This window comes from Triticum urartu, chromosome 1 (assembly GCF_003073215.2).
Source record: "Triticum urartu cultivar G1812 chromosome 1, Tu2.1, whole genome shotgun sequence".
NCBI classification, from domain to species: Eukaryota; Viridiplantae; Streptophyta; class Magnoliopsida; order Poales; family Poaceae; genus Triticum; species Triticum urartu.
Window position 1 is genome coordinate 323388638 of NC_053022.1, and position 23446 is coordinate 323412083.

Below are 23446 nucleotides of genomic sequence, written 5' to 3' on the forward strand. Positions count from 1 at the left end.
ACATGGCTTCTCCCCTATTTTAAAAATGTTCATAATGTGCAGAATATTATTTCCAGTTCATCTGATATGTTCTGGTAATTTTGTGATCTTCAAAGTATTTTAATTGTGTGTTATTTTACTGTTTGTGTCGCCTTTTGCATCAAAATGAATTTCTAAAATTGCATTAGGTGAGGAACTAGTGTTCCTGTAGTTTATATTAGCAGTATAGATTTTACTATGTGTCTACGTATTTTTTATTTAGTTTTTATATTGTGGTTTTATTTTTAGTTATTTTTACTGCTGTAGTTTTTGTTTAAAGAAAAGGAAAAAAAACACAGCACGCAACACCGCAGCGTAGCGCACTACGCAGCCCAACGCCCACGGCCCAGCACCACACCGCTGCATCCCACAGCCACTGCAGCCCACGCGAAGCGGTACACACCCGATCCGACCCGCACCAGCGCCCGACCCGCTGTCTCTCTCTCTTTGCCAGCGGACCCCGCCACGCACCCGTCCCTTACCCCGAGCCGGACACTGCAGCCGTCGCACGCACGCACGCACGCCAAGGCCGAGCCGGTTCGTCACGCGCCCCTGGTCAACCCCGTGCAACCTAGGGACACCGTACGCGAGCCCAACACTCGATAGCCCCCGCACCCCCTCCTCGATCTTCCTCGTTGCCACACGCGGGAGCTAAGGCGAAACAGATCTCGCCAGAGTCCACGCCGTCGTTCGCCGGTCGTTGCCGTCGCCGTAAGAACTCGCAGAGCTCAGCCGCCTGCTTCCTCGTTTTCCCCGCTCGGTTGCCTGCGTTTTGACTCGCTTCTATGGACCAGAGCACACCAGAGCGACCACCCGCCGCCGAGCCGACGCACCGGAGCAGCCGCCGTTCACATACTCGCCACCGTCAGTAGAGGACGCCCCACCGCCGTTGAACACCACCACCACCTCCGCTACTCACCGCCTCACCCATCCGTCGCTTCACCTTCACCGGAGACCCGCCGGAGAAGCTCCACCACCGACGCCCGACCCGCCGCCGCTGCGTCCCCTGTTCTCTGGTGAGCACGCGCGCGCAACACACCCCGGCCAATCGGGCGATGCCACATGGCAAAATCTACAGCGCCTGCTACAGTAACCGCACGTGCACTATTCATGAGTTTTATATTGTTGTTTTGTTTTTTTTCAGTTTTTCACTCAAAACTTCAATTAGCTATATCTTCTATTCTGTATATCCGAACTAGGTGATTCTTTTTCCTATGATCTCACAAAAATCAGCACAATATCACAGTACCAACTTTGCGCATGTTTGCACTGTTCAAATTTGAATTCGTTTGAATTTGAATCAAACCTTCCGGAGGCCGTAACTTTCAAACCGTTCAGCGGAATCGAGTGATTCTTTTTGCTTTGTGACCGTAGTGCTATTTAGGTGCTGTTATGCTGCTGTTGTTGAGTTTCAAAAATGGTTTTATTGCTGTTGGTTTTGTTTTGGTTCTTTTCATGTTCCGGTGATTGATTTGTTGAATTGTGTGAAACGTGTAGATTGTTCGGAGTGCGACGTGAGCTACTGTCAGGAGTGTGACTTTCTGAACCAGAACCAAGGCAAGTTACATGTTGATCATACTTTACCTATTGTTTTCTATGCATGTAGTTATATCACACTATGAATATATGCATGTATAGGAATACTATATATTTTGGTTATGTTGTTGAGCTATCTCCCGTCTTTGCAGATCATGGTAGTTGTAGTTTTGCTATGCTTTCTAGACGGGGTTGCTTCGTGTATTCATTGAGCTTATGTGAGGATTATAAATATATATAATAATTTGAGTAGTAACTCAGGATTTAATTCACCTCTGGGTGGAAGTGGTATTGCTAGGGTGGTTTCAAGAACATCATGGTTTATACCCTCTAAATGTAAGTGGACGGCCGCCCAGGCTCAAAAAGATCAGACAGACTTAGTGACTAGTAGCTTCCATGTGCGACCACTGGCTAAATGGGCTCTGGCTTAGTTAATCAGTTGTGGGACCCTTGCCCGGATGTGCCAGCAGATGTTGATATAATAGTTGGGATGGGCCTCCTGTTGGGACTAGGGGACTGCTTTTGAAAGACTTCGTCTCAATCTTCGGGTTGGGTCCAGTGGGTAAAGCGTACTAAACTCTGCAGAGTATTAAAACTAATCATGATTAGCCGTGCCTCGGTTATGGGTAAATTTGAGCAACTATGCCATTACAGTTGTTGGATGATCTTGACAGATGTGACGCCTAATAAATTTGTTGGGCAACTTAATAAAGGGTAGGTTGGAGTTGATTTTGCCAACTCAACCTTGTATATTTAATTGTAGCAATAAAAGAACTAAATAATAAAATTGACTATTAGCTAGTTATTAGGATAAAATCAGCTTTCTGCAGAATAAACCCCCAAGCCTTCCTTTGTTGTACTATGCATATACATGTAGGTCTGCTTTATTATTACTCATGTGTAACTTGCCAATACATTCCAAGTATTGACCTATATGGCTGCAACGTCTCATGTTGCAGGATATTCTGACGAAGAGTAAGGTACCATTAGGGTCACGAGTCTGCACTCAGCATCGCCAGTGGGCTATGATGGGACTCATCGTTATTTTCTGCTACTTTCCGTTGTTTGATTGAATAGAGCTAGCCAAGTGCTATGCAGATTGTTTTATTTTATATATTCTGGATCATACGATGTAATAAATGATGCACTTGCTATTCTGGTATTCATCTATACTGTGTGTGCTAGCGAGCTCGATCCAGGGACTAGCACGGTAAGCACAGAGACTCAAATCCTTCGAGGTTTGGTCGTTACAGATGGTATCAGAGCAGTGTGTTGACTATAGGACGTGACCCTAGAAAATGGATTAGAAAAGCCATAGGAGTGAAAATTATTTTATAAACTAGCTATACTTCTTACTATTTATTAGTTAACTCCCTCAAGTATCTTGAATAGTTAAGTAGGAACTAGTGCTGAGACCACCATTCATGTCTGTTTTATATTGCAACGTTATCGTGTTAGCGTATCTGATTATGCCCACTTTCGTGGTATGAAGATACTAGATTGTTTGCTTGATTGGTAGTTGTTGTTAAATTGCTTATTGTCGAAATTATTTGACTATATATATAATATTACCATATTGTTTGTTGTTTGTTTGTTGGTGTTATTCGTTGTTGTGTTTTGTTGGCTTGATTATATTATGCATATGGGTAGAATATATTTATATATACATAGCTTTTGGCCCTATTATATCTATAACTCATCTATGCTTGCCCACCGGATGCCGCCGAGGCGTGATACTAGACGCAATACTGTAGGAGGAGACAATAATGGCAATGGAGTACCACCATACATACAGCAGGTTATTGAGGGACAGGCCCAGATGATCCAGTTGCTTATTCAGAACCAGAACAACAACAATAATAACAACAATCTGCCGCCACCGCCACCTATGGATATGCTTACCAGGTTCTTGAGGTTGAATCCTCAGAGGTTCTCCAGTTCCCTTGAACCTATTGTGGCTGATGACTGGCTCCGTGCAGTCAATAGGAACCTAGAGACGGTTGGATGCACTGATGCAGAGAGGGTGAGGTTTGCCTCACATTTGTTGGAGGGTCCTGCTGCAGCTTGGTGGGACAACTACTTGGTCACTTATCCCATTGCTACTATCACACGGCCTCAGTTTCAGGATGCCTTCCATGCTGCACATGTGTCTGCTGGTGCTATGAGTCTGAAAAAGAACGAGTTTCGCAGTTTGCGCCAGGGAGGTCGCACAGTTAATGCGTATGTGGAGGAATTTAATAATCTTGCATGTTATGCTCCTAATGATGTTAACACTGATGCAGCTAGGCAAGAGAAATTCTTGGAGGGCCTTAATGATGAGTTGAACCTTCAGTTGACAGTGGCCACTTTTAGGAATTGCCAGGACCTAATTGATAAGGCTATTGTGCTGGAGGGAAAGCAACAGGCCATAGAGAATCGCAAGAGGAAGTACAACAACAATAATAAGTATAATTCAGGACCACAACAGAAGCCACACACTTCATATCATGGTAATGGAGGTAATGGGCATAATCATCATGGAGGTAATGGACATAATCATCATGGAGGTAATGGACATAATCATCATGGAGGTAATGGACATAATCATCATGGCCACCATCATCACAATGGGCACAAGAGTAACAATGGCAATGGTAGAGGTAATGGTAATGGTAATGGAGGGAATAATAACTAGAGCCACCAGAGTATGCCTGTGCAGAGGGATATTAGCCAGGTTCAATGCTATAAGTGTAGGCAGATGGGCCACTACTCCAATGCTTGTCCAGGGAACAAGAATGGTAGTGGGGATTCAGGAGTCAGCAAGCCAAACCCCTTCCAAAAGGGTCATGTCAACCATGTTAATGTTGAGGAGGTCTATACTGAACCTGATGCAGTGATTGGTAAGTTCTTGATTAACTCAGTACCCGCGCTTGTTCTTTTTTATACTGGTGCATCGCATTCATTTATTTCGAGGGTATTTGTTGATAAACATGGATTGCCAACCAAAACACTTAGTATGCCTATTAGAGTGAGTTCCCCAGGAGCTGAGATGATGGCAGGTGTTGGTTGTCATCAGTTGACTTTGTCTATTGGAAAGCATGATTTTCCTACGGATTTGATTATATTGAAGTCACAAGGTCTGGATATTATTTTGGGTATGGATTGGTTACAGTTATATAAATGTTGTATTGATTGTGCCAGTCGATCTATTACTCTCAGTGCACCAAGAGGGAAGAGGATCAAATATGTATGTAAGTATAAGCATAATCAGGTGCAGGTGAACTCTCTTAAGGGGGGTAGCCTGGAAGAGGTGCTAGTTGTGAGAGATTATCCAGATGTGTTTCCAGAGGAGTTGCCAGGTATGCCACCAGATAGAGATATTGAGTTTCTTATTGATTTAATACCGGGCACTGGACCTATTGCAAAGGGACCGTATAGAATTCCTCCTCAAGAGTTGGAAGAATTGAAGAAGCAGATAAGAGAATTGCAGGCACAAGGATTTATTCGCCCAAGTTCATCACCTTGGGGAGCTCCAGTTTTGTTTGTGGAGAAGAAGGATGGGACCTTGAGGATGTGTGTTGATTATCGTTCTCTGAATGAGGTAACCATTAAGAATAAGTATCCTTTGCCTATGATAAATGATTTGTTTGACTAGTTAGAGGGAGCTACTGTGTTTTCTAAGATTGATCTTCGTTCTGGTTATCATCAATTAAAGATTCATGAGCAAGATATTCCAAAGACTGCTTTTACTACGAGGTATGGGTTGTATGAATATACTGTTATGTCATTTGGATTGACTAACGCCCCTGCATACTTCATGAATATGATGAACAAGGTATTTATGGAGTTCTTGGATAAGTTTGTGGTTGTTTTCATTGATGATATATTGGTGTTCTCCAAGAATAAGCAAGAGCATGAGGTGCATCTGCGTTTGGTAATGGAGAAACTGAGGGAACATCAGCTATATGCCAAGTTCAGCAAATATGAGTTTTGGCTGGATGAGGTAGCATTCCTTGGACATGTTGTGTCAGGTAATGGAGTTGCAGTTGATCCATCTAAGGTTGCTGCAGTTACAGAGTGGGAGACACCCACGATAGTTGGAGAGATTCGCAGCTTTTTGGGCCTTGCAGGTTATTACAGGAGGTTTATTGAGAACTTTTCCAAAATTGCAAAGCCTATGACTGAATTATTGAAGAAGGAGAAGAATTTTGTTTGGACTGATGAATGTCAAGCCAGCTTTCAGGAATTGAAGCAGCGTTTGGTTACGGCACCAGTCTTAACTCTGCCGGATATACATAAGGACTTCCAGGTATATTGTGATGCTTCTCGTCAAGGACTTGGGAGTGTTTTGATGCAGGAAGGTAAAGTTGTTTCTTATGCTTCACGTCATCTTAAGAATCATGAGCATAATTATCCTACACATGATTTGGAGTTAGCTTCAGTTGTGCATGCATTGAAAACTTGGAGGCCACATCTTATTGGTAATCATTGTGATATATTTACTGATCATAAGAGCTTGAAGTATATTTTTACTCAGAAGGATTTGAACCTCAGGCAGAGGAGATGGTTGGAGCTTATTAAGGATTATGATTTGAATGTGTAGTATCATCCTGGTAAGGCTAATGTTGTTGCTGATGCATTGAGTCGTAGGAGCCATGCTAATGCAATTAATATTGATAATATGCCACCCAAGTTATGTGAACAGTTCAGGAATCTCAGGTTGGAGATGGTTCCTAAGGGATATTTAGCAACACTTGAGGTAAAGCCTACTTTGCTTGACAGGATCAGAGAAGCACAAAAGAATAATAAGGAGATTGCTGAGATAAAGGAGAATATGGTTAAAGGTAAGGCAGAAGGTTTCCATGAGGATGAACATGGGGCCATATGGTTTGAGAAGCGTATTTGTGTACCTCAAGATGCAGATATCAGGAAGTTGATTCTTCAGGAGGCACATGATTCACCTTATTCTATTCACCCAGGTAATACTAAGATGTATTTGGATTTGAGGGAAAGATTTTGGTGGCCTAGCCTGAAGAGGGAAATTGCTGGGTATATTGCAACATGTGATGTGTGCCAAAGAGTTAAGGCGGAACATCAGAGACCAGCAGGTTTGTTACAGCCATTGCCTATACCTGATTGGAAGTGGGATGCGATTGGTATGGATTTCATTACAGGTCTACCCAGGACTCGGTCAGGTTATGATTCTATTTGGGTAGTTGTTGATCGTTTGACTAAAGTTGCTCACTTCATCCCGGTAAAGACTACTTATACCAGTGCTCAGCTAGCAAAAAATTGTATGTCTAAAATTTTTTGTCTGCATGGAGTTCCAAGGAAGGTAGTGTCTGATAGAGGTACTCAGTTCACGTCCAAATTTTGGCATCAGTTGCATGAATCCTTGGGCACCAGGCTGGAGTTCAGTACAGCTTTCCATCCACAGACAGATGGGCAGACAGAGAGGGTAAATCAGATTTTGGAGGATATGTTGAGAGCTTGTTCTTTGGACTATTGGTCCAGTTGGGATGATAATTTACCTTATGCAGAGTTCTCATATAATAACAGTTACCAGGCTAGTCTGAAGATGGCACCATTTGAGGTATTGTATGGTAGGAAGTGCAGGACACCATTGATGTGGGATGAGGTTGGAGAGCGTCAATTCTTTGGACCAGACTTGATCAGAGATGCTGAGGAGAAGGTCAAGTTGATTCGTGATAGGCTGAAGATAGCACAGTCCAGGTAGAAGAGTTATGCTGATACAAAACGTAAGGAGGTGACATATGAGGTAGGAGACCGTGCATATCTTAGAGTGTCACCACTTCATGGAATTAAGAGGTTTGGAATCAAGGGTAAGTTAGCACCACGTTTTGTGGGGCCTTACAAGATCTTGGAGCGTAGAGGAGAGGTATCTTATCAGCTGGAGTTGCCAGAATCTTTGTCAGGAGTTCATAATGCGTTTCATGTATCTCAGTTGAGGAAGTGCCATGCAGAGATGATGGATGTTCCATTGAGGGACACAGTGCCACTTGAGGCAATTCAGTTGGAGAGTGATTTGACATATGAGGAGAAGCCTGTTAAGATTTTGGAGACAGCATCGAGAGTTACTCGCACCAAGACAATCAAGTTATGCAAGGTTCAGTGGGATCATCATACAGAGGAGGAAGCTACCTGGGAATGAGAGGAAGATCTCAAGCAGGATCACCCACACCTATTTGCTAGCCAGCCCGAATCTCGAGGGCGAGATTCATCTTAAGGGGGGTAGGTTTGTAACATCCCAATGTTCCTAACTTAGGATGTTAATAGATCATTCATATGCATATCATATTTTTATTGCATAATTTGCTTTTTCAGAATATTCAAATAATTATGCAACAAAAGGCAATGTATTTGGAGTGGAGATAACATGACTTCTCCCCTATTTTAAAAATGTTCATAATGTGCAGAATATTATTTCTAGTTCATCTGATATGTTCTGGTAATTTTTGTGATCTTCAAAGTATTTTAATTGTGTTATTTTACTGTTTGTGTGGCCTTTTGCATCAAAATGAATTTCTAAAATTGCATTAGGTGCGGAACTAGTGTTCCTGTAGTTTATATTAGCAGTATAGATTTTACTGTGTGTCTACGTATTTTTTATTTAGTTTTTATATTGTGGTTTTATTTTTAGTTATTTTTACTGCTGTAGTTTTTGTTTAAAGAAAAGGAAAAAACCACAACACGCAACACCGCAGCGCAACGCACTACGCAGCCCAACGCCCGCGGCCCAGCACCACACTGCTGCAGCCCACAGCCACCGCAGCCCACGCGAAGCGGTACGGACCCGATCCGACCCGATGTCTCTCTCTCTCTCTCTGTCAGCGGACCCCGCCACGCACCCGTCCCCTACCCCAAGCCGGACACTGCAGCCGCCGCACGCACGCACGCACGCACGCCGAGGCCGAGCCGGTTCGTCCCGCCCCCTGGTCAACCCCGTGCAAACTAGGGACACAGTATGCGAGCCCAACTGCTCGAGAGCCCCCGCACCCCCTCCTCGATCTTCCTCGTTGCCGCACGCGGGAGCTAGGGCGAAACGGATCTCGCCAGAGTCCCGACCGTCACCGTTCGCCGGTCGTTGCCATTGCCGTAAGAACTCGCAGAGCTCAGCCGCCTGCTTCCTCGTTTTCCCCGCTCGGTTGCCCGCGTTTTGACTCGCTTCTATGGACCAGAGCACACCGGAGCGACCACCCGCCGCCGAGCCAACGCACCGGAGCAGCCGGCATTCACATCCTCGCCGCCGTCAGTAGAGGATGCCCCACCGCCGTTGAACACCACCACCACCTCCGCTACTCACCGCCTCACCCATCCGTCGCGTCACCTTCGCCGGAGACCTACCGGAGAAGCTCCACCACCGACGCCCGACCCGCCGCTGCCGCGTCCCCTGTTCTCTGGTGAGCACGCGTGCGCAACACACCTCGGCCAATCGGGCGATGCCACATGGCAAAATCTACAGTGCCTACTACAGTACCCGCAAGTGCATTGTTCATGAGTTTTATATTTCTATTTTGTTTTTTTTCAGTTTTCACTCAAAACTTCAATTAGCTATATCTTTTATTCTGTATATCCAAACTAGGTGATTCTTTTTCCTATGATCTCACAAAAATCAGCACAATATCACAGTACCAACTTTGCGCATGTTTGCACTTTTCAAATTTGAATTCGTTTGAATTTGAATCAAACCTTCCGGAGGCCGTAACTTTCAAACCGTTCATCGGAATCGAGTGATTCTTTTTGCTTTGTGACCATAGTGCTATTTAGGTGCTGTTATGCTGCTGTTGTTGAGTTTCAAAAATGGTTTTATTGCTGTTGGTTTTGTTTTGGTTCTTTTCGTGTTCCGGTGATTGATTTGTTGAATTGTGTGAAACGTGTAGATTGTCTGGATTGCGACGCGAGCTATTGTCAGGAGTGTGACTTTCTGAACCAGAACCAAGGCAAGTTACATGTTGATCATCCTTTACCTATTGTTTTCTATGCATGTAGTTATATCACACTATGAATATATGCATGTATAGGAATACTATATATTTTGGTTATGTTGTTGAGCTATCTCCCGTCTTTGCAGATCGTGGTAGTTGTAGTTTTGCTATGCTTTGTAGACGGGGTTGGTTCGTGTATTCATTGAGCTTATGTGAGGATTATAAATATATATAATAATTTGAGTAGTAACTCAGGATTTAATTCACCTCTGGGTGGAAGTGGTATTGCTAGGGTGGTTTCAAGAACATCATGGTTTATACCCTCTAAATGTAAGTGGACGGCCGCCCAGGCTCAAAAAGATCAGACAGACTTAGTGACTAGTAGCTTCCATGTGCGACCACTGGCTTAATGGGCTCTGGCTTAGTTAATCAGTTGTGGGACCCTTACCCGGATGTGCCTGCAGATGTAGATATAATAGTTGGGATGGGCCTCCTGTTGGGACTAGGGGACTGCTTCTGAAAGACTTCGTCTCAATCTTCGGGTTGGGTCCAGTGGGTAAAGCGTACTAAACTCTGCAGAGTATTAAAACTAATCATGATTAGCCGTGCCCCCGGTTATGGGTAAATTTGAGCGACTATGCCATTACAGTTGTTGGATGATCTTGACAGATGTGACACCTAATAAATTTGTTGGTCAACTTAATAAAGGGTAGGTTGGAGTTGATTTTGCCAACTCAACCTTGTGTATTTAATTGTAGTAATAAAAGAACTAAATAATAAAATTGACTATTAGGTAGTTATTAGGATAAATCAGCTCTCTGCAAAATAAACCTCCAAGCCTTCCTTTGTTGTACTATGCATATACATGTAGGTCTACTTTATTATTACTCATGTGTAACTTGCCAATACATTCCAAGTATTGACCTATATGGATGCGACGTCTCATGTTGCAGGATATTCTGACGAAGAGTAAGGTACCGTTAGGGTCGCGAGTCTGCACTCAGCATCGCCAGTGGGCTATGATGGGACTCATCGTTATTTTCTGCTACTTTACGCTGTTTGATTGAATAGAGATAGCCAAGTGTTATGCAGATTGTTTTATTTTATATATTCTGGATCATACGATGTAATAAATGATGCACTTGCTATTCTGGTATTCATCTATACTGTGTGTGCTAGCGAGCTCGATACAGGGACTAGCACGGTAAGCACAGAGACTGAAATCCTTCGAGGTTTGGTCGTTACAAAGTGATTTTGGTCACACTTATTAGTATGCCTTGGTTAGACCGAGATGTACTTGTGCAATGGCCTGAGCCTAATCGGTGAGACCGAGATCCTTAGATCTGTCGGTCCGAGATGAGTTCGGTGGAAACCTAACCCTATGTTTTTGCATCAAATCTATTCTAATGGAACTTTCTGGTGGATAGATTGATCTCATTTGTGCTAAGAACACTGGCGATGATCTTTGTCCAAGAATCAGAATAAGAGAACGCACAAAGAGGTCAAGTTTGTACCCTAACTTGGCGACGAACTCGCTACGGCGATAATGGCGGTGAGATTTCCGTTGACGATGACGGAGACTAGCGGCAGGAGGACACTGGCGACAACGGAGACGATCCAGAGACCAATGGGCGGCAGAGCTGGGAGGCGCGGATGAGTGGTTTGGAGGAATTTTCAAAATTTCAGGCCGTGGTATATATACCCAGTCACTGTCGGTGTGACCAAGTGCAACGACTCGGTGGCATCGAGATGCAAAACTGCTAGCAGTTGCAAGAACTTGGTGTGACCGAATTGTTCAAATCAGTAGCACCGAGATGAAAACCTAGATCCAGTTAATGAATTCGATGAGACTGAGTGTGATGAGTTGGTCTGACCGAGATGCATTAAGAGGTTTTGGAAGTTTAAGCCCTTGACGGTTCGGTGGCTCCGAGTGCTCCTCATACGTCTCCGTCGTATCTATAATTTTTGATTGTTTCATGCCAATATTATAAAACTTTTATACACTTTTGGCAACTTTTTATATGATCTATTGGACTAACCTATTGATCCAGTGCCTAGTGCCAGTTCCTGTTTTCTGCCTGTTTTTTGTATCGCAGAGTATCCATATCAATTGAAGTCCAAATGCAATAAAATTTCATGGAGAATTATTTTGTAATATATGTGATTTTTGGGAGTTGGACTCACCGCAAACGGAGGCTTAATATCTAATTAAAATTGGCTTTGATATACCATGGGATCCGGGTGGATCCATTACTTGAGCACTTTATGCCTAGCTTAATGGCTTTAAAGAAAGCGCTGCTAGGGAGACAACCCGGAAGTTTTATAGAGTCATTTATTTCTGTTGAGTGCTTCTATAAAGTTTAAAAACAACAAAATATAGAGGGGAAAACAAAACTTTTCAAAAAGGAAAGTGAAAGTGAAAGAGACAAGCATTGTTGAAGTGGGGGAGCTCCTTGAACTTTGTTCATGCTCACGAAAACATTGTGAATCTTAATTACAGAAAAATTTCAACAAAAATAATTATCCCCTTGTACAATTTCATTGTATTATAAAAATAATGTGCCAAGATTTGCCTTTAGGATGATTAGATTGTTTGTTGGTTCGTGCGGTGCAAAATAGAAACTTTGGCTGTAGTGCGCAATTTAACATTTTTTTACTGGAACGTCAAACGGTTCTGAAACTTTTTCCCACCAATCTATCCCCCTAAGGGCATGCGTAGTAGTATTTTGCTTCGAGGGCTAATAAACTTTTGCAATAAGTATATGAGTTCTTTATGACTAATGTGAGTCCATGGATTATACGCACTCTTACCTTTCCGCAATTTGCTAGCATCTACGGTACCGTGCATTGCCCTTTCTCACATCAAGACGTGGTGCAAACTTCATAGGTGCATCCAAACCCCGTGATATTATAAGCTCTACCACACATTAGCCTTGTTATACCTTCCTCAAAACAGCCACCATACCTACCTATTATGGCTTTTCCATGGCCATTACGAGATATATTGCCATGCAAATTTCCACCGCTGTCGTTTGATGACTTGAGCATTCATTGTCATATTGCTTTGCATGATCATATAGCTGACATAGTAGTTGTGACTCAGCCACCGTTCATCATTTTTCATACATGTTACGCTAGATCATTGCCAGAAGCATTCATATAGAGTCATATTTTTTCATAGGTATCGGGTTGTAATTTTTATTTCTTTTGAGTTATAAGTAAATAGAAGTGTGATGATCATCATTATTCATTTTTAGAGCAGTGCCCCAGTGAGGAAAGGATGATGGAGACAATGATTCCCCCACAAGTCGAGATGAGACTCCGGACAATGAGAGAAAAAAATATAAAAAAGTAAAAAGAAAAACAATAAACAAATAGAGAAGGGGCATTGCTAGTATCCTTTACCACACTTGTGCTTCAAAGTAGCACCAAGTTTTTCATTTGGAGAGTCTCCTATCTCATCACTTCCATATAATAGTAGGAATTTTTCATTATAGGATTAGATGCACACCCACTTAGTTTTCATATTGAGCTTTCAAACACTAATAGCTCTTAGTGCATTCGTTGCATGGCAATCTCTACTCCTCACGTTGATATCAATTGATGGGCATCTCCATAGCCCGTTGGTTAGCCGCATCGATGTGAGACTTTCTTACTTTTTTGTCTTCTCTATATTTACCCCTATCATTATACTCTATTCCACCCGTAGTGCTATATCCATGACTTGTGCTCATGTATCGCATGAGTGTTGAAAAAGCTGAAGCGCGTAAAAAGTATGAACCAATTGCTCGTCTTGTCATCGAGGTTGTGCATGATAAATACTTTGTGTTAAGAAGACAGAGCATAACAAGACTATATGATTTTGTAGGGATAACTTTCTTTAGCATTGATATTTGAAAGACATGATTGTTTGTTGGGATGTCTGAGTATTGATGTCTTTATGTCAAATTATAGACTATTGCTTTGAATCACTTATGTATTAATATTCATGCCATGACTAGACATATGATCAAGTTTATGTTAGGTAGCATTCCACATCAAAAATTATCTTTTTTATCATTTACCTGCTCGAGGACGAGCAGGAATTAAGCTTGGGGATGCTGATACATCTCCATCGTATCTATAATTTTTGATTGTTTCATGCCAATATCATACAACTTTTACACACTTTTGGCAACTTTTTATATGATTTATTGGACTAACCTATTGATCCAGTGCCCAGTGGCAGTTCCTGTTTTCTGCATGTTTTTTGTATCGCCGAGTATCCATATCAAACGAAGTCCAAATGCAATAAAATTTCACGGAGAATTATTTTGGAATATACGTGATTTTTGGGAGTTGGAATCACCGCAAACGGAGGCCCACACAGAGGCATGCCCTGGCGCACGATGGTGGGTTGAGCCCACCTCGTACGTCGGTTGGACCTCTACTTCGGGCACAAGGAAGCTTATATCTGGAAAAAATCATGTTAAAATCTCAACTCAATCGGAGTTACGGATCTCCGGGAATATAAGAAATGGTTTTCGGCCAGATCTGGGGAGCGCGAAATAGAAGAGAACAGAGAGGGAGATCCAATCTCGGAGGGGCTCCCGCCCCTCCACCGCGATGGAGACCAAGGACCAGAGGGGGAACTCTCCTCCCATCTAGGAGGGAGGCCAAGGAAGAAGAAGAAGGAGGGGGGCTCTCTCCCCCTCGCTTCCGGTGGCGCCAGAGTGCCGCCGGGGGCAACGATTGGGACGACGATCTACATCAACAATCTTGCTACCGTCAACACCAACTCTCTCCCCCTCTACGCAGCGGTGTAACACCTCTTCTCCCCGTTGTACTCTCTACTTAAACATGGTGCTCAACTCCATATATTATTTCCCAATGATCTATGGTTATTGTATGATGTTTGAGTAGATCTGTTTTGTCCTGCGGGTTAATCGTGATCTTGGTTGGTATGATTCCATATTTTATGTATAGTGTTGTCCTACCGTGCCCTCCGTTCTCACGCAAACGTGAGGGGGGCCCACTGTAGGGTGTTGCAATATGTTCATGGTTCACTTACAGTGGGTTGCGAGAGTGACAAAAACTTAAACCCGAGTAGGTGGGGTATGACGTATGGGAATAAAGAGGACTTGATACTTAATGCTATGGTTGGGTTTCATGACTTTAATGACCTTTAGTAGTTGCGGATGCTTGCTAGAGTTCCAATCATAAGTGCATATGATCCAAGTAGAGAAAGTATGTTAGCTCATGCCTCTCCATCATATAAAACTGCAAGAATGATTACCGGTACTTGTTATCGATTGCCTAGGGACAAATAACTTTCTTGTTGACAAAATCTCTCTACTAAAACTAACTTAGTTGTGTATTTATCTAAACAGCCCCTAGATTTTATTTACGTGCTCTTTACTATCTTGCAAACCTATCCTATCACACCTACAAATTACTTCTACTTTCATACTTGTTCTAGGTAGAGCGTGCGTATAGTTGTATCGGTGGTCGATAGAACTTGAGGGAATATTTGTTCTACCTTTAGCTTCTCATTGGATTTGACACTCTTATTTATGAAAAAAGGCTACAACCGATCCCCTATACTTGTGGGTTATCAGCTCCTCACCCGGAGGGTCCGAATTCGACTTTGTTCAAGCTTTGTGATGTAGCATGAATAGAGTTTGAGACAAGAAAAGCATAGATAGCTAGAGGGAGTACTTAGGCATTCTTGTCCATCCATTTGGCAAAAAGAAAAAAAAACAAACAATCAAAGCAACAAATGGATGTCCTCGAATGGTGAAAATTATGCAACCAACATGCTCACACAATAATATAACAAATAAAATATGTGGCAAAGCATGCACAAACACTCTAGCATCTATTAAGCAATTGGCGATGAGTAGGTCATCTATATATGAGTATATTGACTGAGGAGTAAAATGAGAACATTTGATCGAAGGTCATACTCATCGTTTAAGCACAATTGGGGTTACCACTTTTACATAAAGCATTGTTGTATTCACATCATTTGAGTTGCTTTAGCTCAATTCTTAGAGCAAAGCTCCCCCTAGATGTGATATCCCCCCTTAAGAGGGATGAACTAACCTTGGGTTTTGTCGATGATGACTTCATGTAGATGTTGAAGATGTGGATGCTCAATGTTGATGTAGATCATTTGGAGCTAGCCATTGGAGTGAGTTGCACTTTCAATACCTACATGGGTTAGTCCCACAAGGAACACACAAGGATATCCATAGACATAGAGTGAACACACATATGATAATGTCCATTAAACCATTAGGTTACCTTGTCCCTTGTCTTACCAACAAAAGGGTTTGTGACTCCTTGAACTAGTCCAAGATAAGGAAGTTGATTGCCCTTGTCCTTGCCAAAATGAATATGAGTGAAGTATGTTGGCGGAGTCACCCTCAATAACTCTCTAGTTCTTCTTATTTGACCCACATCAACTTGATGGAAATCCTTGGATTTGTAGTCGTACTTGATGAACTAGAACATGATGTAGTCTTGGCAACCCACTTGACCAAGGCCTTTGGAGCTTCTTCAAATGAATCAATCTCTGCTTGAAGCTTGTCCTTGCCTTTTAACTTGTGGTCTTGTGGTGGAAGATCATCTTGAGCTTGTGTTCCCTTGAAAGAGGTAGGGTCATACTTCTCTTGTTGAGGAATAAACTTCGTCTTGGGGTATTGATATTCTTCCCATTCAACTCCATTGTCATTGAACTTTCGTTCAAAACCAACACCTTGATTCTTCCGGTGCATTCCTTGCTTGCGTACAATTTCCTCAAATTGCCTACTTCTAGCAAGGCTCTTGTAACACCTTTCTATATAATTCCCTTCAATAAGCTATTTTCTTGCTCAAGTGTAACTTGGCTAAGAGAATCATTAGTGGAATCAAGAGAACTATGTACTAGAAGCAACAATATTGGATTTAACATGATTATTGTAACTACTAGACGAAGAATATTTCTTACTCTTGTTGCTATATTTTACTAGACAAGAGTAAACGCTTGGTGATGACCCACAAGTATAGGGGATCTATTATAGTCCTTTCGATAAGTAAGAGTGTCGAACCCAACAAGGAGCAGAAGGAAATGATAAGCAGTTTTCAGTAAGGTATTCTCTGCAAGCACTAAAATTATCGGTAACAGATAGTTTTGTGATAAGGTAATTTGTAATGGGTAACAAGTAACAAAAGTAAATAAGGTGCAGCAATATGGACCAATCCTTTTTGCAGCAAAGGACAAGCCTGGACCAACTCTTATATAAAGGAAAATGCTCCCGAGGACACATGGGAATTATCTTCAAGCTAGTTTTCATCACGTTCATATGATTCGCGTTCGGTACTTTGATAATTTTGATATGTGGGTGAACTGGTGCTTGGGTGCTTCCGTTCTTTGGAAAAGCATCCCACTTATTATTAACCCCTCTTGCAAGCATCTTCAACTACAAAAGAAGTATTAAGATAAACCTAACCATAGCATGAGACATATGGATCCAAATCAGCCCCTTACGAAGCAACTCATAAACTAGGGTTTAAGCTTGTGTCACTCTAGCAACCCATCATCTACTTATTACTTCCCAATGCCTTCCTCTAGGCCCAAATATGGTGAAGTGCCATGTAGTCGACGTTCACATGACACCACTAGAGGAGAGACAACATACATCTAATCAAAATATCGAACGAATACCAAATTCACATGACTACTTATAGCAAGACTTCTCCCATGTCCTCAGGAACAAACATAACTACTCACAGATCATATTCATGTTCATAATCAGAGGGGTATTAATATGCATAAAATATCTGAACATATGATCTTCCACCAAATAAACCAACTAGCATCAACTACAAGGAGTAATCAACACTACTAGCAACCCACGGGTACCAATCTGAGGTTTTGAGACAAAGATTGGATACAAGAGATGAACTAGGGTTTGAGATGAGATGGTGCTGGTGAAGATGTTGATGGAGATTGACCCCCTCCCGATGAGAGGATCGATGGTGATGATTTCCCCCTCCCGGAGGGAAGTTTCCCCGGCAGAACAGCTCCGCAAGAGCCCTAGATTGGTTCTGGTAAGGATCCGCCTCGTGGTGGCGGAGTTTCGTCCCATAAGCTTGCTAATTATTTTTTCCAAGGCAAAAGACCTCATATAGCAGAAGATGGGCACCGGAGGCCTGCCAGGGGGCCCACGAGGCAGGGGGGCCGCCTAGGGGGTAGGGCGCGCCCCCACCCTCGTGGATGGTGAGTGGCCCCCCTCTGGTACTTCCTTCGCCCAATATTTTTTATATATTATGAAACGTGCTCCCGTGAAGTTTTGGGACTTTTGGAGTTGTGCAGAATAGGTCTCTAATATTTGCTCCTTTTCCAGCCCAGAATTCCAGCTGTCGGCATTCCCCCTCTTCATGTAAACCTTGTAAAATAAGAGAGAGTAGGCATAAGTATTGTGACATAATGTGTAATAACAGCCCATAATGCAATAAATATCGATATAAAAGCATGATGCAAAATGGACGTATCAACTCCCCCAAGCTTAGACCTCGCTTGTCCTCAAGCGAAAACCGAAATCGAAAAATATGTCCACATGTTTAGAGATAGAGGTGTCGATAAAATAAAATACGGACATGAGGGCATCATGATCATTCTTATAACAGCAACATATATATATTGTCATATGATCTCTTATGCTAAAGTAACAATTCATTCACAGTTTCAAGTATGAATCATAAACTTCATTGAAAACTAACAAACTATAATCTCAGTCATTGAAGCAATTGCAATTTATCATAACATCGGAAAGAGTCAATATAAGAGCTTTTCAGCAAGTCCACATACTCAACTATCATTTAGTCTTTCACAATTGCTAACACTCACGCAATATTTATGGGTATGAAGTTTTAATCGGACACAGAGAAAGATAGGGGCTTATAATTTTGCCTCCCAACCTTTTACCTCAAGGGTAATGTCAACAATAATAGTTCATGAAAACTCACATCCAATTAGCTATATATATCAGGATCTTTCCAACACATTGTGCTTGCCAAAGGATAAAATGTAAAAAGGAAAGGTGAAGATCACCATGACTCTTGTATGAAGTATAAGACAAGAATAAAAGATAGGCCCTTCGCAGAGGGAAGTAGAGGTTGTCATGTGCTTTTATGGTTGGATGCACAAAATCTTAATGCAAAAGAACGTCACTTTATATTGCCACTTGTGATATGGACCTTTATTATGCAGTCCGTCGCTTTTATTTCTTCCACATCACAAGATCGTATAAACTTACTTTCTCCGCACTAATAAATCATACATATTTAGAGAGCAATTTTTATTGCTTGCAACAATGACAACCTACTTGAAGGATCTTACTAAATCCATAGGTAGATATGGTGGACTCTCATGGCAAAACTAGGTTTAAGGATATTTGGAAGCACAAGTAGTATCTCTACTTGGTGCAAAGAATTTGGCTAGCATGAGGGGGAAAGGCAAGCTCAACATGTTGGATGATCCATGACAATATAATTTATTTCGGATGTAAGAAAACATAACCCATTACGTTGTCTTCCTTGTCCAACCTCAACTCTTTAGCATGTCATATTTTAATGAGTTCTCACAGTCATAAAAGATGTCCAAGATAGTATATTTATATGTGAATACCTCTCTTTCTTTATGCCTCCTATTAATTGCAACGATGACCAAAACTATGTTTGTCAACTCTCAACAACTTTTATTCATCACACTCTTTATATGTGAAGTCATTACTCTCCAAAAGATCCATATGATCTCTTTAATTCTTTTTATTCTTTCTCGTCCTTTTTATTTTTATTCCCTCAAGATCATAGCAAGATGGCAAAGCCCTTGATTCAACACTAATATTTATTATATATAGCTCACGGACTCTATTACATAGAAGGATCATAAAGAAAAACTCAGAACTAGATCATACTAAAACTTTATTCTACTAGATCAAGATATTACCAAAAGGATCAAACTAAGAAAATGGTAAAGATAAAAAGGTGTGATGATGATACGATACCGGGGCACTCCCCCAAGCTTGGCAATTGCCAAGGGGAGTGCCCATACCAGATACTCAGTTCTTCTTTGCTGGTGATGGTGATGATGATGACAATTGTGCCTTCAGCTTTTCCATGTTGTAATTGAGAAGAGCGATCTCCTCCTTTAAATCATCGACCTCCGATTCCAGCTTCAAGATCTTGTCACATAAATCTCCTTTGCTTTTCTGCCAAAAACGAGAAGGAATAGATTGGTTGTTAGACAGTTTAGCCCTCTTGGGGAGACTGGACTTCTTGAACTTCACGTGCATATCCCCAGGTTGAGGTAGAGGGACATCCTCCTCCTCCGAACATGAATCATTGATCATCATCAAGTGAGCATCCTCCTCATCATCCATAGTTCGACCACAAGGAGATAGGTCCCCATAGGTCTTTGGATCGGCAATGAGATGTGAGACATAGCTTTCTCCGTCGGAGTCTTGCGACGACATCTTGCTCTAAATCTGAGCAGAAATAGCTCGAAACAAAAACAGAAGATATTTGCGTGATACGGTGGTCAAAACCTTCGGGAGATTATATAATGAATTTTTACCGACCAAAAGAGGTATCGTGCAAGAAAACGGAGTCCGGAGAGGACACGAGGTGCCCACGAGGTAGGGGGCGCGCCCTCCACCCTTGTGGACGCCTCGTGTCCTTCCCGGACTGCTTCTTATTTTCCTATTTTCTTAAATATTCCAAAATGGAGAAAAATTGCAATTAGAACTATTTCGGAGTCGGTTTACTTACCGTACCACATACCTCTTCCTTTTTGGAGTCTGAAATGTTCTGGAAAGTGTCCCTTATGTATTCTTCCGGGGTTACGGTTTCAATAACATTAGTTTCAACATTTACAGGATTACCTGAGATATAATGTTTGATTCTTTGACCGTTCACCACCCTCGGATTTGTGCCTTCGAAGTTGTTGATTTTTATGGCACCGGAACGATAGACCTCCTCTATAATGTAAGGACCTTCCCATTTAGACAGGAGTTTGCCTGCAAAAAATCTTAAACGAGAGTTGTATAACAATACATAATCACCTACATTAAACTCATGTTTTTGTATCCTTTTGTCATGCCATCTTTTAACCTTTTCCTTAAACAGTTTGGCATTCTCATAGGCCTAGGTTCTCCATTCATCAAGTGAGCTAATGTCAAAAAGCCTCTTCTCACCGGCAAGTTTGAAATCATAATTGAGCTCTTTAATGGCCCAATATGCCTTATGTTCTAGTTCGAGAGGTAAGTGACATGCTTTTCCATAAACCATTTTATATGGAGACATACCCACAGGATTTTTATATGCAGTTCTATAAGCCCATAATGCATCATCAAGTTTCTTTAACCAATTATTTCTGGATCTATTAACAGTCTTTTGAAAAAATAATTTAATCTCTCTATTACTCAGTTCTACTTGACCACTAGACTGTGGATGATATGGGGATGCAATTCTATGATTAACATCATACTTACCAAGCATTTTACGAAAAGCACCATGAATAAAATGTGAACCACCATCAGTCATTAAGTATTTAGGGACTCCAAACCTCAGAAAAATAACTTCTTTAAGCATCTTAATAGAGGTGTTATGATCAGCACTACTAGTTGGAATAGCTTCTACCCACTTAGTAACGTAATCAACAGCCACTAAAGTATGTGTATACCCATTAGAGGAAGGAAACGGTCCCATATAATCAAAGCCCAAAAGATCAAACGGTTCAATGACAAGTGAGTAATTCATAGGCATTTCTTTACGTCTACTAATATTGCCAATTCTTTGGCATTCATCACAAGACAAGACAAACTTACGGGCATCCTTGAAGAGAGCAGGCCAATAAAAACCGGATTGCAATACCTTATGTGCAGTTCTATCTCCAGCATGATGTCCTCCATAAGCCTCGTAGTGACACTTGCATAGGATCTGTTCCTATTCATGCTCAGGTATACAACGTCTAATAATACCATCTACTCCTTCTTTATAAAGGTGTGGGTCATCCCAGAAGTAATATCTTAAATCATAGAAAAACTTCTTCTTTTGCTGGTATGTGAAACTAGGTGATATAAATTTAGCAACAATATAATTGGCATAATCAGCATACCATGGAGCAGTACGAGAAGCATGTATGATAGCTAATTGTTTATCAGGGGAAGCTATCATCAATAAGTAGTGGGTCATCAAGAACATTCTCTAACCTAGACAAATTGTCTGCAATGGGGTTCTCATCTCCCTTTCTATCAATAATATGCAACTCAAATTCTTGTAGCAAGAGAACCCATCTAATAAGTCTAGGTTTAGCATCTTTCTTTTCCATAAGGTATTTAATAGCAGCATGATCAGTGTGAATAGTTACTTTAGAATCAACAATATAAGGTCTGAACTTATCACAAGCAAATACAACTGCTAAAAATTCTTTTTCAGTAGTAGCATAATTTCTCTGGGCACTGTCCGGAGTCTTACTAGCATATTGGATAACATTGAATTTCTCATCAACTCTTTGTCCTAGAACAACACCTACATCATAATCACTAGCATCACACATAATTTCAAACGGTAAATTCCAATCAGGTGGCTGAACAATAGGTGCAGAAATCAAGGCTTTCTTAAGTATTTCAAATGCTTCTACACAATCATCATCAAAGACAAATGGAACATCTTTTTGTAAGAGATTAGTCAGAGGCCTAGAAATTTTAGAGAAGTCCTTAATGAACCTCCAATAAAAACTGGCATGACCAAGAAACTTCTTATACCTTTGATGTCCTTAGGACACGACATATTTTCATTAGCATCAACCTTAGCTTTATCAACTTCAATACCTCTTTCAGAAATTTTATGCCCCAAGACAATACCTTCATTAACCATAAAGTGGCACTTCTCCTAATTCAAGACAAGATTAGTTTCTTCACATCTCTGCAAAACTCTATCAAGGTTGCTTAAGCAATCATCAAAAGAAGTTCCATAAACGGAGAAATCATCCATGAAAACCTCAACAATATTTTCACAAAAGTCAGAGAATATAGCAGTTGTACATCTTTGTAAGGTAGCAGGTGCATTGCATAAACCAAAAGGCATACGTCTATAAGCAAAGGTACCGAAAGGGCAAGTAAAATTTGTCTTTTCTTGATCCTCTTTTGACACAGGTATTTGAGAGAAACCAGAATAACCATCTAGAAAGCAAAAATGTGTATGTTTGGATAATCTTTCTAGCATTTGATCGATAAAAGGTAACGGGTAATGATCCTTTTTAGTAGCTTTATTTAATTTGCGGAAATCAATTACCATTCTATAACCTGTAACAATTCTTTATGGGATTAATTCATCTTTATCATTAGGAACAACAGTAATACCTCCATTCTTAGGGACACAATGGACATGACTTACCCACTGACTATCAGCAACGGGCTAAATTATACATGCCTCTAGAAGCTTTAATATTTCTTTTATTACCACTTCTTTCATCTTAGGATTTAACTGTCGTTGGTGATCAACAACCGGTTTCGTGTCTTTCTCCAATTTTATTTTGTGTTGGCATAGAGTGGTACTAATGCCCTTAAGATCATAAAGAGTATATCCAATAGCAGCACGATGCTTCTTCTGAGTTTTCAATAATTTCTTTTCTTCATGCTCTGAAAGGTTAGCACTAATAATAACAGGATATATCTATTTCTCATCAAGATAAGCATATTTGAGAGTATCAGGTAAAGGTTTAACCTCAAGCACAGGATCACCCTTGGGTGGAGGAGGATCCCCTAGGATTTCAACAGGCAAGTTGTGTTTCAAAACAGGTTCATGTTTAAATAATACTTCATCTATTTCCCTTCTTCCATTCATAAACATATCATTTTCATGGCCGAGAAAATATTGTTCTAAAGGATCACTAGGAGGCACGACAATAGAAGCAAGACCAATAATTTCATCCTTACTAG